Source organism: Typopeltis vanoorti, chromosome 1 (genome assembly GCF_054136105.1).
Source record: "Typopeltis vanoorti isolate ZY-2024b chromosome 1, IOZ_Tvanoo_1.0, whole genome shotgun sequence".
In the NCBI taxonomy this organism is placed as follows: domain Eukaryota; kingdom Metazoa; phylum Arthropoda; class Arachnida; order Uropygi; family Thelyphonidae; genus Typopeltis; species Typopeltis vanoorti.
In genome coordinates, this window is record NC_143549.1 from 132,548,225 (window position 1) to 132,570,926 (window position 22,702).

At 37.8% G+C, this 22,702-nt stretch overlaps 1 protein-coding gene across 1 annotated transcript in view; it reads left to right on the top strand.

Annotated features, from left to right (window-relative positions):
* Nucleotides 1-17,219: 17,219 nt before the first annotated feature.
* LOC150110437 (angiotensin-converting enzyme-like) overlaps nucleotides 17,220-22,702 on the top strand; it is a 169,854-nt gene continuing 164,371 nt past the window's right edge. Inside the window, exons 1-2 of the mRNA XM_090393777.1 lie at nucleotides 17,220-17,234; nucleotides 17,723-17,881. The gene's annotated coding sequence lies outside the window, so the exon portion shown is untranslated. The remainder of the gene's footprint in view (nucleotides 17,235-17,722; nucleotides 17,882-22,702) is intronic.

The window sequence follows — 22,702 nt, forward strand, 5'->3', positions numbered from 1 at the left end:
AGCACGGTCCAGTTGCTGATAGAAGGAGAGGCGAGGCGCTGTTACCAAAGAGAGCCAGAGGCAGTCAGCAGAGAATCAGAAACATACTGACCCAGAGAAACAGACCTTACGGAGAGCCCAAGCCAGAGGAAAAAATTGGGAAAGTCAACCGAAGCCAAAAGCTGCAGAATGATCTTCAAGCCTGTATGCTGAAACTTCTTGCCTGAGCTTTTCAATACCGGGAAAATTGCAGTCCAAGAACCGCTAATACATCGATGAAAAGCCCCCAGAAGCAAGGCCTGAGATGAAAAAAGAACTATAGTGACCTTGATGCAGGACCTATGGAAGGTGTCACGACAAAGAGCCTCCGTAAGTCTGTCCAACCTTTAATGTACATTCTTTTTGTAATCTAGGAGATATGTCATAGATGGACTGATAAGAAATAGTAGTCCTCTGATTTGTTGTTAACTGGAATATAAATGGTAAGATAACTTGCCATAGCTAGTTAATCTCTTTATGAGTAATTTAGTCTCTACAATTTGGTTTTCTTAAGCAAAGAAGTAACAGAGTAAATATATTGTATCGTCATTTAATATTGAAAAGAGAAAGTTTATTTCTTTATACCAAAAGCATAAAGGATAGGTAGAGAAGAGTAACCTCGCTATCGCTTATTTAATGTACTTTGTTTTAATGAAAATAAATGTGTTTTAATTATATGTCAATAGAGTGCTGCCTGATTGTTTATTTTACAATGCACTGTTTCTAAAATAAATTATCGGACTTGTGAGCGGGAAACCAAGTGAAATAGCCGAAGCGCATAGTAAGTGCAAATAGGCCACGACTGTTTGTGTCAAGTTTTACTGAAGAAATTTGTGTTAGAGAAAGAGAGAGAGAAATCAACTGGCCGTGTGTTGCTGAGTTTTATGCCAATTAAAATATATTAGTGGTGCAGTCTCAATAAATAAATTAATATAATTACGGCTATTATAACCTGTTTTTGTTTAGGAGTGTCCCTTATTTTAATACATTGGCTAACATTACTCAAAAAAGGGGTATATATATATATATATATATATATATATATATATATATATTTAGGGCATTATGGGTGAGTATAGAAGGCAATTATGGCAGAATAAAAGAGAGGTGGAAAAATTTTGTACACACCTTGTTTTTGGTTCTAAAAACAAGGTATGTACAAAAATTTTCCACCTCTTTTATTCTGCCATAATTGCCTTCTATACTCATCCATAATGCCCTAAAATATATATATATATATATATATATATATATATATATATATATATATATATATATATATATATATATATATATATATATATAATATATATATATATATATATATATATATATATATATATATATATATATATATATACCCCTTTTTTGTAATGTTAGCCCATGTATTAAAATAAGGGACACTCCTAAACAAAAACAGGCTATAATAGCCGTAATTATATTAATAGTGTTTAAGAGGAGTAACATGGGAATTTTCCCAGAAACTATACTCAATAAATAAATTTTCTAGTATCCATACGCATAAGATTCGAAATGCGAAAGGTAGATAAACATAGTACGCAATAGTATAAACAAGAAAGGTTACGAGAGAGAAAGTGCGCACTGCTAATTAAAATGACGATATTTCAAAGGCTCAGTAACCAAGTAGGCTTTATAAATAACAAGAAATAGTAGCACACAGTTTACAGTAGAGCATTTTTATTTACATTTATGGAACTACCCCAAGTTATCCATAATCTCTAATAATTCCAATTTTTTTAACTGGAACTTCCACATTTAGGAAAGCTAGCCACTCATTAATTGATACAGCCTCTTATGCTATAATCAAATCTAAAATTCTCTCTCTTACATCGAGACCCTCTAGTATATTGTAATAATGATAGATTATGTTAGCTTTATTCAATGAATGAGGTTATAAATGATTTATTTACAGCTTATGTAAGAGCAACAGAGCTCTGAATTTTAAATATATAATAATACATAATAAATATATGATGGCCTCTACATTTTGGTATGGTGAAACTTTTTGTTGTTGTTGTGATACATATTTTAGTTGCTGTGTTTTATTTTAATTTGGCTTTCAGTAAAATTAAGAAGATTATAACGTGTGACGATGAGTGAAATGGAAAACTCCTAGCTGTAGTATAAAACAAACGAAACGTGAATAGAGCAGACAGCTTAAGTCCGAATGTTTTGTATTAGTTTAGTATGGACATACGAGTAGCAAGTGACAAGGAAAAAGGGACATTCCTATTGACTATTAGCTTCATGTTATATTGCTACTTGTTATATTGCTACACGAGCAGCAATATAACAAGAATTCACAATATAAACAGAGTTCACAGTCAAAGAGTAACAAGAAACATGCAACATCATAATGAAGGCGTTGACTTGGTTAAGTCCAATTCTGACCTTATCCAAAGGCGCCCAGAAATCGACTCGTCGTAAAATGTGAGGTATCCCTGAGAGCGCCGTTTACCGGATTGAGATGGTGTTATATCTGGGTGGCGCAACTATGGTATTCAGAGAATTCTGTGGAATGACTGTACTTTTATTCATCCATTACTTGTTTATTATTATTATTATTATTATTATTATTATTATTATTATTATTATTATTATTATTATTATTATTATTATTATTATTATTCGTGACACCTCCAAGGAGTCCGAAGAGTCATCGCGGGAGAACACCTACTGTACAACTCTCCATCTCCACCCGAACCTCCACTACCCATTATCCACATTAACGCCATCCATCACCACCACTAGTATTTTTTGTCTGTAAATTGCATGTGTTCTGAAAGCCGATTTGTCTGCATGCGAGATGAAAAACCGATATACATTTATACATTTATTTAATACAATCAGTGTGTCCACGAGCCTCCCTAGCTCAGCCGGTATAGACGAAGCGTCCTTTGGTCGGAAAGACCTGGGTTCGCTTCCCGTCCGTGACGTGAGGAACCTTTATCTGGTCTCTTTCGACAAAAGGTGAGTTAGCCGGTCTCATACGGAGGTAGGTTTTTTTTTTCATAGAGAAACTCGGGTTTTTTCCTCTCCCAGAACAAGCAAACCGACCCCGTGAACACACAGATTACAGTCAGGAATACCTAAGACTCAGCCATAGGTCTGATTCGTGAGCTATAATGGTCTCAGCCCGGATAAAATTAGGGCGGATTGAGATGGTGTCGTACTTCCCTGTGAAAAGGGCTTCACGACCGTTGTATCATCATACGCTAAATACAAATAAGTAATGAGTGTGTTAACGTTCCGCTATGTTCACCCGTTTTTGCCCTTACGTAATCCAGATATATAATTTTGCTTTGCTTAATTTTGCCACTACAAATGAGATGACTGAAACAGAAATCGAAATGACTGGAATAAATTTTAACCCTAAAAGTAGTAAATTTTTTTAAACTCCACCCAGTCTGCGTGCGTGCATGTGTGTTTGTGTGTACATGAAACGGAGGAAGCTGCAGTGACATGCTAGTGCCAGTTGAAGATTGATATTCGCCAGTTTCCTATGCTACATCCTCCTCCTCATCGATTCTTGATATGCATTCGAAACGGTGTATATATGCACACAGTTTCGAAATTTTGACATACCAGTATCTGAAAGCTGTCAGTCGATCGCTGCAAACGTGATAAAACTGAGTTTTTGAAAACATCCGCCTGTGAACAATCATTCAGCTGTTTTCATGTTACTATTCGCCTCATGTTAACCGTATATACATTGGTCATTGCGTCGAAGCGTACTCCATTTCACGGCGATACACTTATCAATAGTTAACAGTGATCGACAGTATGTAACGAAAACCACTCTGCAACCACACGACACTAACAGGACTCATTGTTTGATAATGCATATTTTTAGGTACATCTTTGCATGTATATACGACTCTCATATGGACGCTACATAAGAAGAAAAGTTCGAAGGTTTTTTTTAACGCTTTGAAGTGAGGAGGGCGCACCATCTGAAATTTACCGTTAAAGTTTTAAAGTTTTGTTATATATTCTGTGTGTGTGTGTGTGTGTGTGTGTGTGTGTGTGTGTGTGTGTGTGTGTGTGTGTGTGTGTGTGTGTGTGTGTGTGTGTGTGTGTGTGTGTGTGTGTGTGTGTGTGTGTGTGTGTGTGTGTGTGCGTGCGCGCGCGCGCGCGCGTGCGTGCGTGCGTGCGTGCGTGCGTGCGTGCGTGCGTGTGTGTGTGTGTGTGTGTGTGTGTGTGTGTGTGTGTGTGTGTGTGTGTGTGTGTGTGTGTGTGTGTGTGTGTGTGTGTGTGTGTGAGAAGCGAGCATCTCAGTTACAAAAATTTAGCTCTCGATTTCTACTGATTTCTTATAGTAGAATCAACATACAGTATTCATCTCTTTATAGAAAATAAATGTCTGAGATATAATGAGAACTGGCTATCAGAGGCAGACACTAACTGGTATGGAGTGCAATGGTTACAATATTTTTAGGAAAAATAGAAAGGATAGAAGAGGAGGTGATCTGCTGCCAATGATATAGGATGTGTTGAATCCAGTTAGAGTTAAGACTTATGATTGCAATACTAGTAACAGTTTTTCATGAAGCAGTGAGTTTGAAACCATCTGGTGTTAGGCGGAATGTAACAGGATCAATTACATAGTAGAGGTCGTGTTACATACCTGGTGGATCCGTCTAGTGACAAAGAAATGCATCATCAACTAAAGACGATGAGTCCGAAACGATTTTTCATAATAAGGGACTTATTATGAAAAATCGTTTCAGACACTTAAAATTTCATATTAAGGGACTTATTATGAAAAAAAACCGAACATTGATTGCATAGTAAATTTCATTCTTTTCATGAGTAAAATCTCATGAGAAGAATGAAGCTGAATTTATTGAGCTGCTGAGGACAACTTCCTCCATCAGCACATCGCAGAAGGAACTCAAGGTCAAAGAGTTACACCTGATTACAACGTTGGGAGTGGGTCGGTTAAAGACGTAACTATTCTGCCTCTGGATGATGATGACAGTAATCATGTCACAGTCACTTGCGAAGTGGATAAAGTTCTGAAAAAATGCTGAACTACAAAGTAGAAAACTATAACTAACTGAGTAGTATACTTGGTTCTGCTACATTGTATAAGTTATTGGATAGGAAGCGTTTATAAATACTTAAATGATCTAATATCAAAATATGTCCGTAGAATAAATAGTCAAAATAGTTCGAAGAATAAATATGATAGGAGTAAAACGGATGAGATTCGGGAAAAAAAAAGATGATGTGGAAGGAACACCATGTGCATAAGGATAATGTCAGTTATGAAAATTATTATTATTAATAACCTTTGATCTCCATGGAATCAGAGACTCATCATGGGAGGTACACATTATCATACACAATGCTCATCCAACCGTGCCTCAAAATGATTCAATGTGTCTACATTCACAACAGACTCAGGCAATGAATTCCACTCACCAACCACTCTCCATGCAAAAAACCTGTTCCTCACTCTTCTGCTCACACCCTCCTTATACAGTTTCCAAAGATGTTCTCTTGTTCTACCCCTCTCTCCAATCTATGAAAAATCTCTTTTTTGTCAACCTGATAACAAACCCTGACTAGCTCATATGTCTCAATCATATCCTCTCCCTCTTCCTCCTATTCACGAGCCTTTGCAATTTACATCCTCTTAATCTCTCCTTGTACTCCACATTCCAAAGATAACTTACCACCTTTGTGAATTTTCTTTGGATCGTTTCCAGCATACTCTCATCACCATGGAAACCCGGTGACCAAATATGCAATATTCCATATAAGGCCTGATCGAGGCCTTATACAATTGCATCATAATCTCTTTACTTCTGCATGTCATGGTCCTCCACATCATTGCCATTATTCGATGAGACGGCTTTGCAATTTGTGCAATATAGTCCCAGAATTTTAGTTCTTGTCCACCACCACCACTCCTAAATCGCTCATCTCCCGACCGCCTTTAAAGTTTTCCCACCGAGTGTATTCTTTACATCCCATCGTAGCTTACCAAATTTCAAAACCTAACACTTTTCGAAATTGAGCTCACAGTTCCAAATTTCAAATTATAAGAAGCAAAGCCAGAAGAGTCACACTGTTGTACGGATAGCAAAGTCTGGTTATGAAAAGAAACTGGCTCTGCAATCTAAAGACACCCAAGAGAATGCTATCCTTATGCTGCAATAAAAGGAAAGTGGATATGAAGGAATAACTCTACTAAATGCAGATGGTATCAGAGTGACAGATTCAGAAGAGATTGTTCAACTGCTGAGTGCCTGTTTTGTTAAATGCTATCAACCTGGTATATGCAACATTGCGCTCACTGCTACCCCTTCAATGGATGAAGAAACTCAGGTGTATGATGAAGAGGTACCAGAAGCTGTTGCACAAACTGAATAAGAATTTAGCAATAGGATGGATGGGTTACCATATCAGGAGGGATGCTAAAATAGTGTTCAGCTGAACTGGCTATTCTTTTTGACCAGGCTATATAATTTCAATTTCAGAACAGGAAGATCCCACACAAGTGAAAATAATGTGTGGTACTCCTGTTCTGCACGGGTGGTGCAAAGATTGATGTATCTAACCATTGCCTTATCAGTATTTCATGAGTAATGGTGAAGATTTTGGAAGCGTTCATTAGGACACACATTCAGAAATGGGTTGAAAGAGAATCTCTACTTTGCAATGAACAACATAGGTTTCTAACGAAGGGTCATATTTGAGAACTTGCTCACATTTTTTAATAATATTACTGTTGAGGTAGACAAGGGGAATAGCTACATCACAGGCGACATACAGCTATTAGCTGATGATTCAAAGATAGGCAGGTTAATCAGGAATGTGGCTGATGTGCAGTATGATTTATATGGTCTGCAATTGTGTGATATGTGAAAAATCAGCAAATGTAAAGTTATGTACTTTGGCGTGATTAGATATTCAATCATTTGACTGAGATGCTCAAACTTCTTACTCATACAAAATTTCAGTCGATGGAATTTTTTTTATTTAATGGAGGATGGGGAAAGTACGAGAGGGTATTCTTGGAAGTTCAGAATGAATTTCTCTCATAGAGTGATGCATGGAATAGACTGCCAATTATGATTATGCTAGAAGAAAGTGATCAGACTAGGGATCTTGGAGTGTTAGTAGATAGGAAGTTGAAGTAAAGAACCATGTAGCAAAGACTGCAAATACAACTCAAAAGATAATCGCAATGCTGAAACGAACTTTACCATGTAAAGATAAGGATTCATTTTGCCTCTTTACAAGGCCTTGTAAGACATCACTTGAGGCTATTGTGCACAGGTCTGGTCTCCAGGTTTCGGTGGTGATTCTGATATAGTGGAGAGAGAGTGATAAAAATTATATCAGGACCGTGGAATGCTGATTTGAAGACACACTGAGCATTTGTGGACTGAAGGCACTATCATAAAGCAGAAAGAGGATTGATTTGATTGAGACTGTCAAACTTCTGAATAGGTCATACGAAATTTCAGTTGATGGAATTTTTTATTTTATGGAGGGTGGGGAAAGACGAGAGGCTATTCTTGTAAGTTGAGAATGAATACCGTGAAGAAGGCTGTGAGAGATACATTTTCTCTCATACAGTGTTACATGATTGGAATAAATTGCCGATTTTATGTCATATGTGAAAATAGTGTGAATGAATTCAACAAGTATGACATGTAGCGTGGTAGTATGTGGTCTCCCTCGATGGGCCCTTGACTCCCAGAAGAAGATCTCTCTCTCTCTGTTATTATTATTATTATTATTATTATTATTATAATACAGAAATACTTGAAATTTTTACATAGTTAATAAATAAATTAAGCGAATATGTGCATAAATGAATAATTAATTAATATAATTAGTTTTTCATTGGCTAAGTTATGACTGATGTAATTAAGATTATGAGACCAATATATAATGATTTGTTATGTATATTTGTTAATTGCGTTCTCTCAAGTGGCGGAAATATTTTGTGAAATATTAAAATTGAATATTTGAGGGGAAAAAAAAAATTCTCTTGCCACCGTATGAAACTTTATTTTACAGTCGTACTCGTATATGAGAATCACTCCACTTAGGATGTTAGGGTGATGTCAGGTTGCGTAATAATAATCATGACATTTATTTCAAATTTTTGACATTATAGTTCTGTGAAAGTTTCAACATATACAAATCAAGGGTTAATTTTGAATTGTGTTTTTCTTATATTATTGTTATTTATTTAATTATATTAATAAATAAGAATAATCCGCTAATGCCTTTTATTCACCAGAAGACCTAGGCTAGGTTATTTATTACTAATGTTTGAAGACTGGATTCAACTAACCTCCACCCTTAGCCATGATAAATAGCTGGTTCTCAGCTATCAGTAATTTTTAAAAGGCAACCGCGGTTGAGGGTAAAGCAGATAACTGCCGCCATCTTGTGGTCCTGAACTGTAACACTCATATTATTGTCTCTAATAGTGTTCTCCAAAATGCAATCCATTTTATAATCTGTAAAAAAATGCTGGTGTCCAAGAGTAAAGAACCACTAAATTGGGAACCAGCCGAAGAAACGCTTAAAGAAGTTCCTCTGGTCAGCGACTAGAATAGAGCTTACAGAGAGCCTGTATACCCATAAATATCCCGTGAGATAATATGAGGCTTTTGATTGCTGTAACAGCTAGTGCAGTGTTAATCAGTATAAAAAATTAATTAATTAAAATGAAAGCTAACAATTAAAAATTCATCCTTCATTTGTATCTTCTGGAATTTTCATAAAACTATACCCAATATGTCAAATAAAAATACAAAGACTTCGCTTTCCTCTTGTACTTCACATAGGTTAGATATTAGATCTAATTTAATTAGACGTAATTAAAATACGTGATTTTTTTTAATATTTTTTTCAGGAATCGATCTCGCATGAAGAACCAAATGCAATGATAAGCAGGCCATTTCATTTCCTTTTACTTGTTGTGCTATTCAGAAAAATTGAGCTAGACAATGGACCTGAATTACCAGATATCTATCCTAGTGGAATCAATACAGACGAGATTGCAGGCATTCAGTACCTTATCTACAATGATAAATTGTTTTCTCAACTATGTAATAAAGTCGTGAAAACACAGTGGGAATTTAACATCAATATTACTGAAGAAAATAAGCAGAAATTGGTAAGTTAATTTATTATTTATCATTTTGTGACACCTCCAAGCTTCATTATATAACATCTCTGCAAAACCGGCATTACAAATAAAGGTGCCATTACATAAAAATTCAACTTAGACTAATATAATAAAGATTGGAATCAATTATTAGGTTGCTAGAAGAGATTATAATTTATTATTAGTAATATTATAAATCATATACCAGGTAATTTTACATAATTCAACTAGTAGAATTCAACTTGTCCAAAATAATTAAAATAGCTTAATGACTTTTAATGAAGATTTCAAATAACGAAGACAGTATTCTTTGAATCTGTCTAGCCAGAGCATTGCATGTATGCAGACTTGCCCACTCTTACTCCTACAGCGGAGGAATGCGAGTTGTACAGAGTACGATGTTATATTATCATATATCTATATTACTTTACATATGTATATATTTACTTCGACACGGAAGCAAAGTCATACAGACATATCGATATATCATATGTGTACATGGTGTTCACATTCATGGAAATAAAGGAAACAAGTTTTTTCAAGAATATTTTAAGGATCTCCTCGTCATGCTACAAGATAAATTCTCAAAGAAGTTTATAACACTTCTTAAGCATAGCCTCTCCTGTGGGTATTTCAAGTACAAAAACTCAACTTACAAACAGAACTCTGGCTTAGCCATGGGCATGCCTCTATCGCCAGTTTTCGAAAATCTTTATATGGAAATACCCGAAAAAATATCCCAGAAGAATACTATCATAAACCAAAGTTATGGAAAAGATATATTCTTAGTCTGGAATCATAAACTATGTACTATTTTCACTTTTGAATTTCCATGAGTACATCAATAGCCAACATTCTAACATTTCAGATAATGCCTCACTCCCACTTCTAGATCTTCGACTAACAAAAGAATCTATTACTTTAATCTATTATCTTAATTCGACGTAATTAAAATACGTGATTTTTTTATATTTTTTCAGGAATCGATCTCGCATGAAGAACCAAATGCAATGATAAGCATTCACTCCCATTTCTAGATCTTTGACTAACAAAAGAATCTGGTAAACTGAAAGTCTCTATATTTCAAAAACCTACACATGATAACAAATATCTACATGCCTTTTTCCATCATTAAAAAATCTCACACATTGAGCATTATTTCAACACTAGGATCAACACCTTATCAGTAATGAGGCCTACTCGCCTCATTACTGATAAGGATTAACTAGCTGAATAACTCCAATATATATATATATATATATATATATATATAGTATTCATCCCCCTTTATCAGGATGACATTACTACTCCAATCCAGAACACCCCGACACTTCCCCCTTCCTCCTTAAATAGAATGTGTTTACCGGCTATGGTGCAAATGCAAGTCAACTTACTATGGACAGACAAAAAAAAAACTATCGTGCAGCATATTGATGAACGCATCCGAGATATTGAATAGGAAAGAACTGAGGCTTCAGCTTTGTAATTACTTTTCACAAGACACTTCGACAATAAGACATCAAGTGTTATGAAATAAGTCTGAAGTATTATACCGTTGCTATGACAACCGAGAGAAGAATTTGGCAATTCTTAGAAATGACATTGGATCCAAAACATCCAAATATAAACCCTAGTATAAACTTACCAAATTCACCATAGCCATAATTAGCCAAACGCGTGTACGTGAATCCGTAAACATCCACCACGTGCCCAACAACACAAAACACGATTATTTTAAAAATCATCAGATTCGTGTACACCTCCGGCAAAGCAGCCAACCCACACCAGTGATGCACCCAGAGGGGTTCCCCAAGGGGCCCTCCCTGAAGAAAAAGAAAAAAAACTAGAAACGTTTCTAAAAAATCTTTTCCTAATTAATAAAATTCATTTTTTTTAAATTTATACTGTGTCGTGTCTTCTGTTTCTATACTACTTATGAATTAGCGATCATGGCAGATTCTCATTCATAGGTCGTATGCAATGCGTAGTGTGTATTCTCAACTCGGCACCCCCACCCAAGATTAAACCCTGAGTGGCTTCTGACCCACATCATAGTGTGAAGAACAAACAGCCATAGGGCATACCTTCCACAAATGTACGAAAGCGATCAATGGGAATTTTTAACCATTCTTCCAGTAAAAATATGAGATCCTGGACCTCTTTGTGGAACGGACCTCACCTCATTTTGACCTTATTCCTCGCTACAGTTCATTCCAAAGATGTTCAATAGGGTCGAGATCAGCGTTCTGCGGAGGCCAATCAAGTGGGGTAACGTTCATGTCCACAAACCAAGCAGTTACTGCAGCATTCTTATGACACGATGCATTGTATTGCTGAAATCGACAAGGTATCGCTTCTGTAGAAAAGTCACAAAGTAGGAAGCACTGCATTGTCGATAATGTTCAGATATCATTCGGAGTTCAATGTTCGTGTCATCACAAACAGAGGTAAGAGGCCAAACCAGGAATAACAGTACCATACACTGCCACCTCCGAATTTTATAGTTGGGATTACACACTCTGGTAAAAGATGTTTACCGGGAATCTGCCATACTCGCACGTTCATCTGTTCGGAGGGAGTAGCATGATTCTTAGCTCCAAAACAGGAGTGATGTATTTTACATATTATCCTTCGCAGCACTGTACGGTCAGATTCTTTAAGTGTGGTGGGTTATCCACTACGCGTATAACTTGCAGTTGATTTCCTGAGCTGCCATCTCAGTATGGTATCACTCTGGGATGGTCAAATTTGTCAACAATTTAAGAATAGATAGATCTGCAACATGGTCTATCGCAACATCTCTTTCAAATCCCGTCAATTCCCTTCTCACAGCTATTTCACTCGGACACAGTGCACTGACTTGGGAGCATCATATTCCCCCAAATTATACTGGCTATAAACATAATGCACTTTGTCCATGAAGGTATCCGTTACCTTCTTTCCAAGCGGTGCATATATATATATATATATATATATTAAGGATACCAAGTAATTTTATAAACTTGGTTTTTTTTTACTCCTTCGCCCAAGCAAGCAAAACAGTTAAGTTTGCACCTGAAGGTAGTTCAAGTCTAAAGGTAGTGCAACACCAGGGCAACTCCTTGTAAAGGTGGCTCAACCTCTGATCACTATTCTTAGTATTTACCATTATGGGAAATACTAAGAATACTGCACTACCTTTAAGAATAGTTGCACTACCTTTAGACTTGAACTACGTTCAGGTGCAAACTTCACTGTTTTGCTTGCTTGGGCGAAGGAGTAAAAAAAAAAAAAACAAGTTTATAAAATTACTGGTATCCTTAATATATATTATCCCCAAGGTAAAAAACTTTTCACATATATATATATATATATATATTAAGGATACCAAGTGATTTTATAAAGTTGGTTTTTTTTCTCCTCCAAAGTAAGCAAAACAGTTAAGTTTGCACCTGAACGTAGTCCAAGTCTAAAGGCAGTAGTCTTCTGCCTTTAAAAAGGAGATTTCCACTGTCGGTCTACACTCGGTGGTAGGAAGGGACAAGGAAGGTCCTGTTCTATGCGAAACGCCCTTCAAACTACAGATTAGGCTTAATCATGAATACCCCATATGATGACTTAAATTTTAAGGAACTCCTTGCAGTTCTCAAGCATGTTGGATACCTCCTTAACTCCAAATGGCCCAGTAGAGTAGAGATCCACTAGATTACTGAAGTCGAATCAGAGGACTACCAACCCCCATGATCCACTTTCCAGCATTTCTCAAGATAGCACCAGGGAGATTATGTAGCCAGCCCCTAGTGGACCCAGATGACTCTACAGATGGTCAGTAGAAAGAAGCATAAGAAGGAGTCTCCTGCTACAGAACCTGAAACAACAGTGGAAACAGAGGCTCAGCCCAAAGATAGGATAGCACCGATGGACACATAGGTACAGCCCATAGAAAGAGCAGCTTTAGTGAACACAGAGGCTCAACCCAAAGAAAGAGTTCCACCAGTGATTCTAAGATCTAAAGACAAATGGTCGCCAGTAGCGGAGGTGATGAAGAACACCGAAATCAAGTTCACCTCTGCTAAAAATTCAGATGAAGATGTTTGCATTCAACCAGGAACATCAGACTACCGTCGACTTACTAAATTTATGGATGAGCTGAAAATTCTTTATCATACATTTCAGCTAAAAAGCGAGAAAAACTTAAAGGTAGTCATCAGAGGTCTAGTGGAAACAATTACATCAGAGGAGATAGCCGCTGACCTCAAGTCACAAGGCTTAGAACCTATAAACGTCTCACGCATGTACTGTGCAGACAAACGTCCCATGCCTCTGGTCTTAGTGGAGATCAGTAAAGACCAAAGAGAAATTTATGACCTTAAGACTAACTCCACTTAGTTATCAAGACTGAACTACTTAGAAGGAAGACATCCACCAGACAATGTCACCGCTGTCAAAAGTATGGGCATGTGCAGAAATTTGTAGAGCGAAATACAAATGTCTTAAGTGTGGTAATAATCATCCCTCGCATACATGCGTCAAGCCAAGAACCACTCCTGCTAAGTGCGCAAATCGTGGCAACCCACACCCAGCCAACTACCAGGGTTGTTCGCTCCAACTATCTAACCTGACAGAGACTAGGGAGACAGTATCCCAGCCCACTCAGAAGTGCCTCACACAACCTGCATCAGAAATTAAAGTGCGGGCTATTACACCCGATAAATCGTATGCCTCTGTGGTTTCCTCACGCAACAAGCCGGCAGAAACCATACCAAGCAGTCAAAATTCTGCCGTGATGCTTGCCGCTATTTTAGGAGAAATGCTAACAGATTTTAGCAAATCAAATCCAAACCAGGCTGATGCAAACAGATTTCTTAAAAATAGCCAAGTCATATTCTCAATCATTAATGGATAATCCAGCCATCACAATAAATTCCATACAGGTCGCATTCTGGAATGCTAATGGGCTCAGTAACAACATTATAGAACTTCAAGAATTTGCTGATCACTTCAAAATTGATATCCTATTAATCAATGAGACTCATCTACGGCCCTGTGATAATCCCAAGCTGAGGAATTACTCATTAATCAGAAATGACAGTCTCAATGCAGAGGTGACGGTACTGCAATCTTTGTAAAGAAAAACTCCTTTACAATGAAATAAAAGAGATCCCTACAACTAATCGGGAAAAACCAGGCATAGAAATTCACATCAGTAATGCAGACATTTTAAAAATATATCCAGTTTTTTTAACCCTCCAAGCAAAACTCTGTTATCCTCTGATCTTTCTCAGCTCCTTGACACTACTGAAGCAACAATAGCTGCAGGAGATCTAAATTCAAAGCATCCCTTATGGAATAGCAGGAGTTACAATTACAACGGAAAAATCCCTCACAATTTTGCTAGGCTGAGAAATATTATCATCGCAGGTCCGATTGAACCAACACACTATGGAACACACGGAAAACCCGAAGTATTAGATATAGCTATATTCAAAAACACATCTCATCAATTCCTGCTGCACGTGGTTAACGACCTCAGTTCAGATCACAACCCAGTACTTTTAAAACTGCAAGAGGATCCGGAACTCATTCCCAGTCAATCATCTACTAATTTCTCAAAATTCAAGGCTACAATCAACACTATCATAGATTCAGTACCAAATATCTCCTCCCATGAAGAAATTGACGCGGCAGTCAACAACCTAGAATTCAAACTGGCTTAGCTGCAGCCTCTTCTGTTTCCACCCCAGCTCAAGTAAACCTATTTCCAGAAGAAATCCTTGCTCTAATCAGAAACATAAACAAAATCAGACGCCGTTTTCATAACACGCTATTTCCTCAAGACCGCCGATTGCTGAATAGAGCATCAAACTTACTTCGTTATGTACTAAAAGACTACAGAAATCAGCCATGGGAAAGAAAAACTTTGTTCCCTGAAAGCTGAAGATAACTCTTTATGGAAACTGGCAAAAGCTCTCCGTACAGATCGTTCCAATATCCAGCCCATTCATGGAGAAAGAGGTATAGTTTATAGGGACGATGAAAAGGCAGAGACTCTTGCAGATGCATTAGAACTTCAGTGCAGTCCTAACTACGTGTATGCGGACCTGCCCTTCATTGAGAAAACCCACCGACGCGTTCGTACTGCGCTCTGTCAACCCTGCAGCCGTGAAAATATTTCACACCTCGTCTAATGAGTTCTACTCAATAATTTGAAAACTTAATAACAAAAAGGCCACAGGTCCTGATGAGATTACTAACAAAACCATAAAGGCCCTTCCGCACAAAGCTGTCATGTATTTGGTGGCCATTATAAATGCAATACTCAGATTGAATTATTTTCCCGCCCGATGGAAACAAGCAGACATAATCCTCATTCATAAGCCAGGAAAAGCGCCTCAATTGCCGCAAAGTTACAGACCCATCAGTCTCCTGTCGTGTTTGGGGAAAATTGCGGAAAAACTCATCCTCAATAGACTTCCAGATGTGGTGAACAAAAACAACATAATTCCGAAAGAGCAGTTTGGGTTTCGTACCGGGCACAGTACTACACAACAAGTTCACAGGTTAACAGAATTCATCACAACTGGATTTAGCTGGTGACAACATACAGGAGTCATTTTTCTTGATGTTGCAAAGGTCTTTGATAAGGTTTGTCACAAAGGCCTCATCTATAAATTGTCTACAGCCAACGTTCGACTATACCTTACTAAACGTATTGACTGCTTTCTGAAAAGAACGGAAATTTCAGGTCAAGTTGAGAGGACTCAAATCCTCTTTAAAAAGAATCACTGCAGGTGTTCCTGAAGGCTCGTTGCTCTCGCCGCTGCTTTTTAACATCTTTGTTGCTGGCGTCCCCAGCACGACATCAACCACCATAGCTTGCTATGCGGACAACATGGCAATTCTGAGTAGATCTCTCCGACTGAACTTAGCTATGCAGCGCTTACAAACCGCAGCAACAAGCCAAGAAAAATGGCTCAGGAAATAGAGAATACCTGTGAATGCTGACAAAGGCATGCCATTCTCTTCACAATACAGAAGGCATCCCACTATGGAGAAGTCAAACTTTTCAACACAGCTATCCCATGGAAATCCAGCACCAAATATCTAGGTATTCAACTAGATAACCGTCTCAACTTTAACCCTCACTTCGATTATGGCTGCAGCAAGTCAAACTCCGCAATTATGCAACTCTACTCTCTTCTCAACCGAAGAAGCCGTGTCAGCACCGAAAACAAACTACGGATCTACAAAGCAATCATCAGACTCACATTAACTTACGGATGATAGGCTTGGGGTCACACCTCCCCTGGCAACATCAAAAAGCTACAGGTCATCCAGAAAAAATGTCTCTGTATGATATTCAATGCTCCGTGGTTTGTCAGGAATACTCTCCTCCACTGAGACGCTGACATTCTGGATATTCACGTTTCTTCATGATACTGCCATTACATATTTCACCAATGCAGCTATTCATCCCAATCAACTCATTCGAGAGTCATCTAACTACGATGAAAACGATAGGTAGAAACACAAGCAGAGCCTGTGTAGCTCAGTGGGTGTGGCGTTTGCACACCACCGCGCTTGGCCGCACGAAGGAAGACTTAGTTTCGAGTCTAGTCGGCGACTAGAGGAAATTTTTCTAAGCCTTTTTTCGACCGGTTCCCGAGTTAGTCGATCTCTGGCACGGGCAAGCAGGTTTTTCCTCCCGGAAACTCGGGTTTTTCGTCCTGTAAACTCAAGAAAATCGACCGTAGAACCCACATTATTTCAGACATTAAATATATTGTGTTAGGGTTAGGGACCACGAGATGGCGGCACATTTGAGCCGTCTCTCTTCACTGTGTACCGCTTAATTAGTGATAGCCTTGGGCCATCTGTCTCTGATTGGGTACCAGTGGAGATTGAACTGCCCACTCAGTCTCCAAAAGTTAGATAGGGCTAAATGGCCTCGCCTACTCCCGTATACGGGAATAAAAAAGGCGTTAGCTGATTTAAAAAAAAAAAAAAAGAAACACAAGCGCCCAAAAGCGGCCCTGCTCATCGGTACAGAAGCTCCCACACTGCCCTAAAATGGGTGAGCTAGGTGCTCGATAAACTCTCATTAATTTAATCAATTTTTCATAGAGATGAAGGGATTATAATCCAGGGGATTGGGGTTCATCCAGCCACAAAAGTTATAAGTTATAAAACAACGGACAGTGCCACATTACGCTAATAGCTCGCATCTCACTATGACGTGCATATGCTTGCGCGCTTAGCAATATGACACTGTAGTGTCCTTTGCCCTCCTAAATACTACAAGATGGATTTTTATTATTTTTTATTCAAAATAAGAGAATTGTATAGGATTGTTGATGATAAAATTAATATTACAAGCAAATATAAATAAATTAATAAATATATTTATATATCGAGAAAAATTGGGGGTGCTGCAGTTCCGTAGTGCCTATGCACTAGCTGCCCCTGAATAAATGCTAATATTAATAAGTCTTTGTAAAGCTGAAATTAATGTTGTTACATTATTATCAAAATAAAAACTTGTTTCATCTTCTTTACTTACAGTTTGAAGAGACCTTGGATGAAGCAAAGCTTATCAAAGAATCCTGGGAAAATATTACATCTTTTGCTTGGAAGTCGTTTCCCGAGCCATGGATTCGTAGGTGGTTTAGGAAACTATCGTTGTTGGGAAATGCTGCCCTTCCAGAGAACAAATTATATGAGGTTATATATATATATATATACACACACACACACACACACACACACATACAAGGTGTGTTCAAAAAAAGAATGAACTTTTGCCATAAAGCCTTTATTGCTCATTTTACAACATTTTAAGCACTGTCCCCTTCATAGTAGGGGATACACCATTCCCAATGTTTCTTCCATAAAGTGATTTAAGTTTGGGAAACAGGAAAAAATCTGCTGGGGCTAAGTCCTGGATGGGGCACGACAGTTGTCTGATGTTTTGCCATATAACTGCAGATGAGGAGCGTCATGTGAGCCAGCATGTTGTTGTGGTGCAATATCCAAGTCTGCTTTTCCCACAATTCAGGCCCCTTCCTGTGTACAGCATTCCTCAAATGTGTTAAAATATCCTGGTACAACTTTTTGTTTACCATCTGACCATGTGATACAAATTCCTAATGGACAATGCCTTTCCAATCAAAAAAATACAACCAACATCACCTTGATCTTTGACCGACTCATCCATTGACGCTTAAAGCACTCATAGCACTGCGTTCAGCTAATACAGTCCTCCCCATATGGTTGGTTAAGCAATTGAAATGTCTCTGTAGAATTTTTACCAAGTATGCAGCAAAATTTCACACACACACGTTATTCTTCAAGTTCTTTCCTTGTCACTAATCCAATGAACAGCTTGTGCACGTGCTGACTTCAGCAGATGTAACTTGACAACTAATGCTAATAGCAGAACAGGGCAAATGACAGATTGCTGTCAGACCCTGCCACTAGGTGCACTCAGTAGCTGCAACACAATCTCTGTGCCAGTTGGCACGCTATATAAAAAGTTCGGTCTTTTTTTGAACAAGCCTCGTATATATATATATATATATATATATATATCAGCAAATTATTACCACCACCTTCACGGAGTCCAAGGACTTGTGTGGTTGGAGCAGCCCCACTCAACCCACTGAACTTACATGCAGCTCATCATAACTCTCTTTAAATTCATTCACATATAATATACTGTACTTACTACTCTTGGAAATACATTCTACTTATTTTCCAAAAGTCAGTGGCATGAATTTCTGCTTTCTCTCATACCCTTATGCAATGACAGATGTTAAGTGAAAGTTATAGTATCACCTCTTGTCTGCCTGTTTATAAGAGTTTGTGATCCTCATTCTTCATCTCTCCTTACACTCATGGTTCTATAGTTCTGGTACCATCTTTGCTACTTGATTGTGCACATTCCACCCTTTCCTCAATCACTGAGAAAAAAGATTTGAGAACAGTAATCTGGTGTGGTTTTGTATGAAGAACTTGTAACAACATGTGATGATTTCCTTATCTTTCCATTCCGATATTATTACATTGCTATTTACCCTCTGTATCATTTTGTTGCATCTGGAATGGATCCTAGTTTGTATTTCTCAATAAATAGCATTAAAAGATATCTTATGTGATATCAGCTTGGCTTGCTTTTTATGTGAATGGGCAAGGAAACTTAATTCTTTAAGTCTCTGCTCTGGCAAAGTCAAAAGTTGAAAGAGGACAAAATAATTTCTTTGCATACAGGAGGATCTAAGTTGTGGTTGAAAATTATTGACCAATCAGTACCTTGGAATGGTGGTAAAAGTATTGGAAAATTGGTCAAAAAAGTTCATATGGAGAGGATGAGAAATCAAGCAGATGTTGTGAACTTACAGGAGGGCTTGAATAGATTGTATGAGTGGACAACAGTATGGAACTGTCAATTCAGTGTTGTTAATACGGGTTGGAAATTTGGTAGGCAACAATGAGATGCAGATACACTTGCCAGGGAAATTTTGGAGGAACTTGAGGAGATAAGAGACCTTAGAGTGGTGGTGAACAAGGATCTGAAGTTCAGAGGTCACATTGCACAAGTTGTGAAGACATTGCATCAGATTATGGGAATGATGCAGAAGACCTTAACTTGTAGAAATAAAGAGGTTCTGGTTCCCTTGTATAAGGCCTTGATCACACCTTATATGGATAAATGTGCACAGAGTTGGTCACCCTGGCTTTCATGGTGATGACGATATGTTGCAAAGGCTTCAGAGAAGACTGACTAAGGTCATAATTGGTCTTTGAGATATGGATAAGAGGACAGTTCGAGGGAATGCAGTTTGCAAAGCCTTGTGAATAGGAGGAAGAGAGGGGATATGATTGAATCGTTTAAGTCGGTGAAGAGTTGTTACCAGGTTAATGTAGAAGAAATGTTTCATAGAATGGGGAAGGGGACAAAATGAGGAGGCATGCCTGGGAGTTGTATAAGGATGGTGTGAGTATGGACATAAGGAGTAGGTTCTTTGCATGGAGAGTGGTTGGTCAGTGGAATGCATTGACTGACAATGTGGTGAATGCAGATACACTGAATGAGTTTAAAGCACAGTTTAATGGGCTTGGTATATAATAGTGTTTGCCTCCTGTGATCAGACTTTTGGCTCCATGGAAATCTGGTGTTAATAATAACAGAATAATAACAAGAAGAAGAGAATTCAGGAATAGGTGGATAAGAATATGTTACTCTATGAGGGACAGCATGGCTTTTTGAAGGGTTGATCATGCCTTAGTAATCTACTTACTTTTTATAATTAAACTCTTTTTATTATTAAATTCTCAGTTGTCACTGAATTGAATAGAGGGAATAGCTACATGATGATATTTCTGGATTTTGCAAAGATGTTTGACAGGATACCACATGGAAGTGTGTTGTGCAACCTGCAACAAATGGGGATGGATAGGAAACTAATGATATGGATAAAAGGATGGCTGATGGACAGATACCGAAAAGTAATATATGGAGGAGCAGAATCCAGGAGAAGACAAGAACTGTCTTCTAGTGGTATGCTGCAGGGCTCTGTGCTCCAACTGCTGCTGTTTTGTACATAAATTTATACATAAATGATATAAAAAATAATTTGAAAGGAGATATTTAGTTGCTTGCTGATGATGTAAAGTTGGGTAGTGTAATAGTTGTAATAGCTGAAAGTGATCAGCATACTCATGAACAGTACAAAGTGCAAGTAAGAAGGATGACTAGTATGATAATAAAGGCCAAATCAGACTATGAGAGAATTAGCCAAATAGGCCAAAGTAAATGCAAAAGAGTTTTTTCATTATGTAGCAAAGAAGAGGATAAATGACTATGGTAGGATAACTTAAAACAATGCTCATGGTATTAAGGTGACTAAACCAAAGGAAAGTTGCTGAGTGATCATTTTGTAAAAGTGTATCATCCAGGCGGTGATATCACAGTTGCTGATGTTCTTTAGGCGAGGTGTGACAAATATCTTCACAGCTGCAGGGTTGATAGAGCGCAGTACGAACGCGCCGGTGGATTTTCTCAATGAAGGGCAGGTCCGCATACACGTAGTTAGGACTGCACTGAAGTTCTAATGCATCTGCAAGAGTCTCTGCCTTTTCATCGTCCCTATAAACTATACCTCTTTCTCCATGAATGGGCTGGATATTGGAACGATCTGTACGGAGAGCTTTTGCCAGTTTCCATAAAGAGTTATCTTCAGCTTTCAGGGAACAAAGTTTTTCTTTCCCATGGCTGATTTCTGTAGTCTTTTAGTACATAAAGAAGTAAGTTTGATGCTCTATTCAGCAATCGGCGGTCTTGAGGAGATAGCGTGTTATGAAAATGGTGTCTGATTTTGTTTTTGTTTCTGATTAGAGCAAGGATTTCTTCTGGAAATAGGGTTACTTGAGCTGGGGTGGAAACAGAAGAGGCTGCGGCTAAGCCAGTTTGAATTTTGCTTTCTAGGTTGTTGACTGCCGCGTCAATTTCTTCACGGGAGATGATATTTGGTACTGAATCTATGATAGTGTTAATTGTAGCCTTGAATTTTGAGAAATTAGTAAATGACTGACTTGGAATGAGTTCTGAATCTGTTCATCTACCTCAGAGTCAACTTTGAGACAGATGAACAGGAGGTGTTCAGTATATTAAGAATATGAATGTGAATACAGCAGGGAGACTGGATGTCATATCAGCCCATTTACTACGTGAATGTGAAAGAGAATTGGCATTACCTCTGATGAAGTTGGGCAATCCAAGTCTCAGCTCTGGCAGGGTCCAAGGAAGTGGAAAAGATGGTAAGATAGTACCATTGCATAAAGGTGGCCTCAAGACACTAATAGCAACTACAGACCAATTAATATATATCGGGAGTGGCTGTTAAAGTATTGAAAAAGTTGGTGAAAGGTAAAATAAAACAGTGGGGGTAGATAGGGAATGTGATACTCTACAGTGGGTAGCATGGCTTTATAAAGGTCGAGTCCCTCTTAGTAACTTATTCATATTTTATAATAAAGTTACAGCCAAATTTGATAAAGGTGATGGTAGAGTGGTATCTAGAAGAATGATGATGACTAGTGGAGTTCCTCAAAACTCAGTACTAGGGCTACTACTCTTTAGGTTGCATATGAATGACATAGGGAAAGATTTAAGAGGAGATAACCAGATATTTGATGATGATGCAAAACTGGGAAGAGCAATAGTTGATAAAGGTGATGTAGATATCCTGCACTATGATTTAAATAAATTGGCATTGTGGGCAAAGATAATTATTGTCAATTTAATGTTGCAAAATTTAAGGTTATACACTTTGGGTTGAAAAAATTGCATATTGTGTATATCATTTGGATGGTGTTGGTTTGCAGGAAATTGATGAGGTTAGGGATTGGGGATAATGGTGGATAAAAAGTTGAAATTCAGAGGGCATATTGCAAAAGATGATAAAATAACTCAACAAATTACTTGGATGTTGAAAAATACACTAACAAGTAAAAATAAGGAAGGGATTATCTCTCTTTATAAAG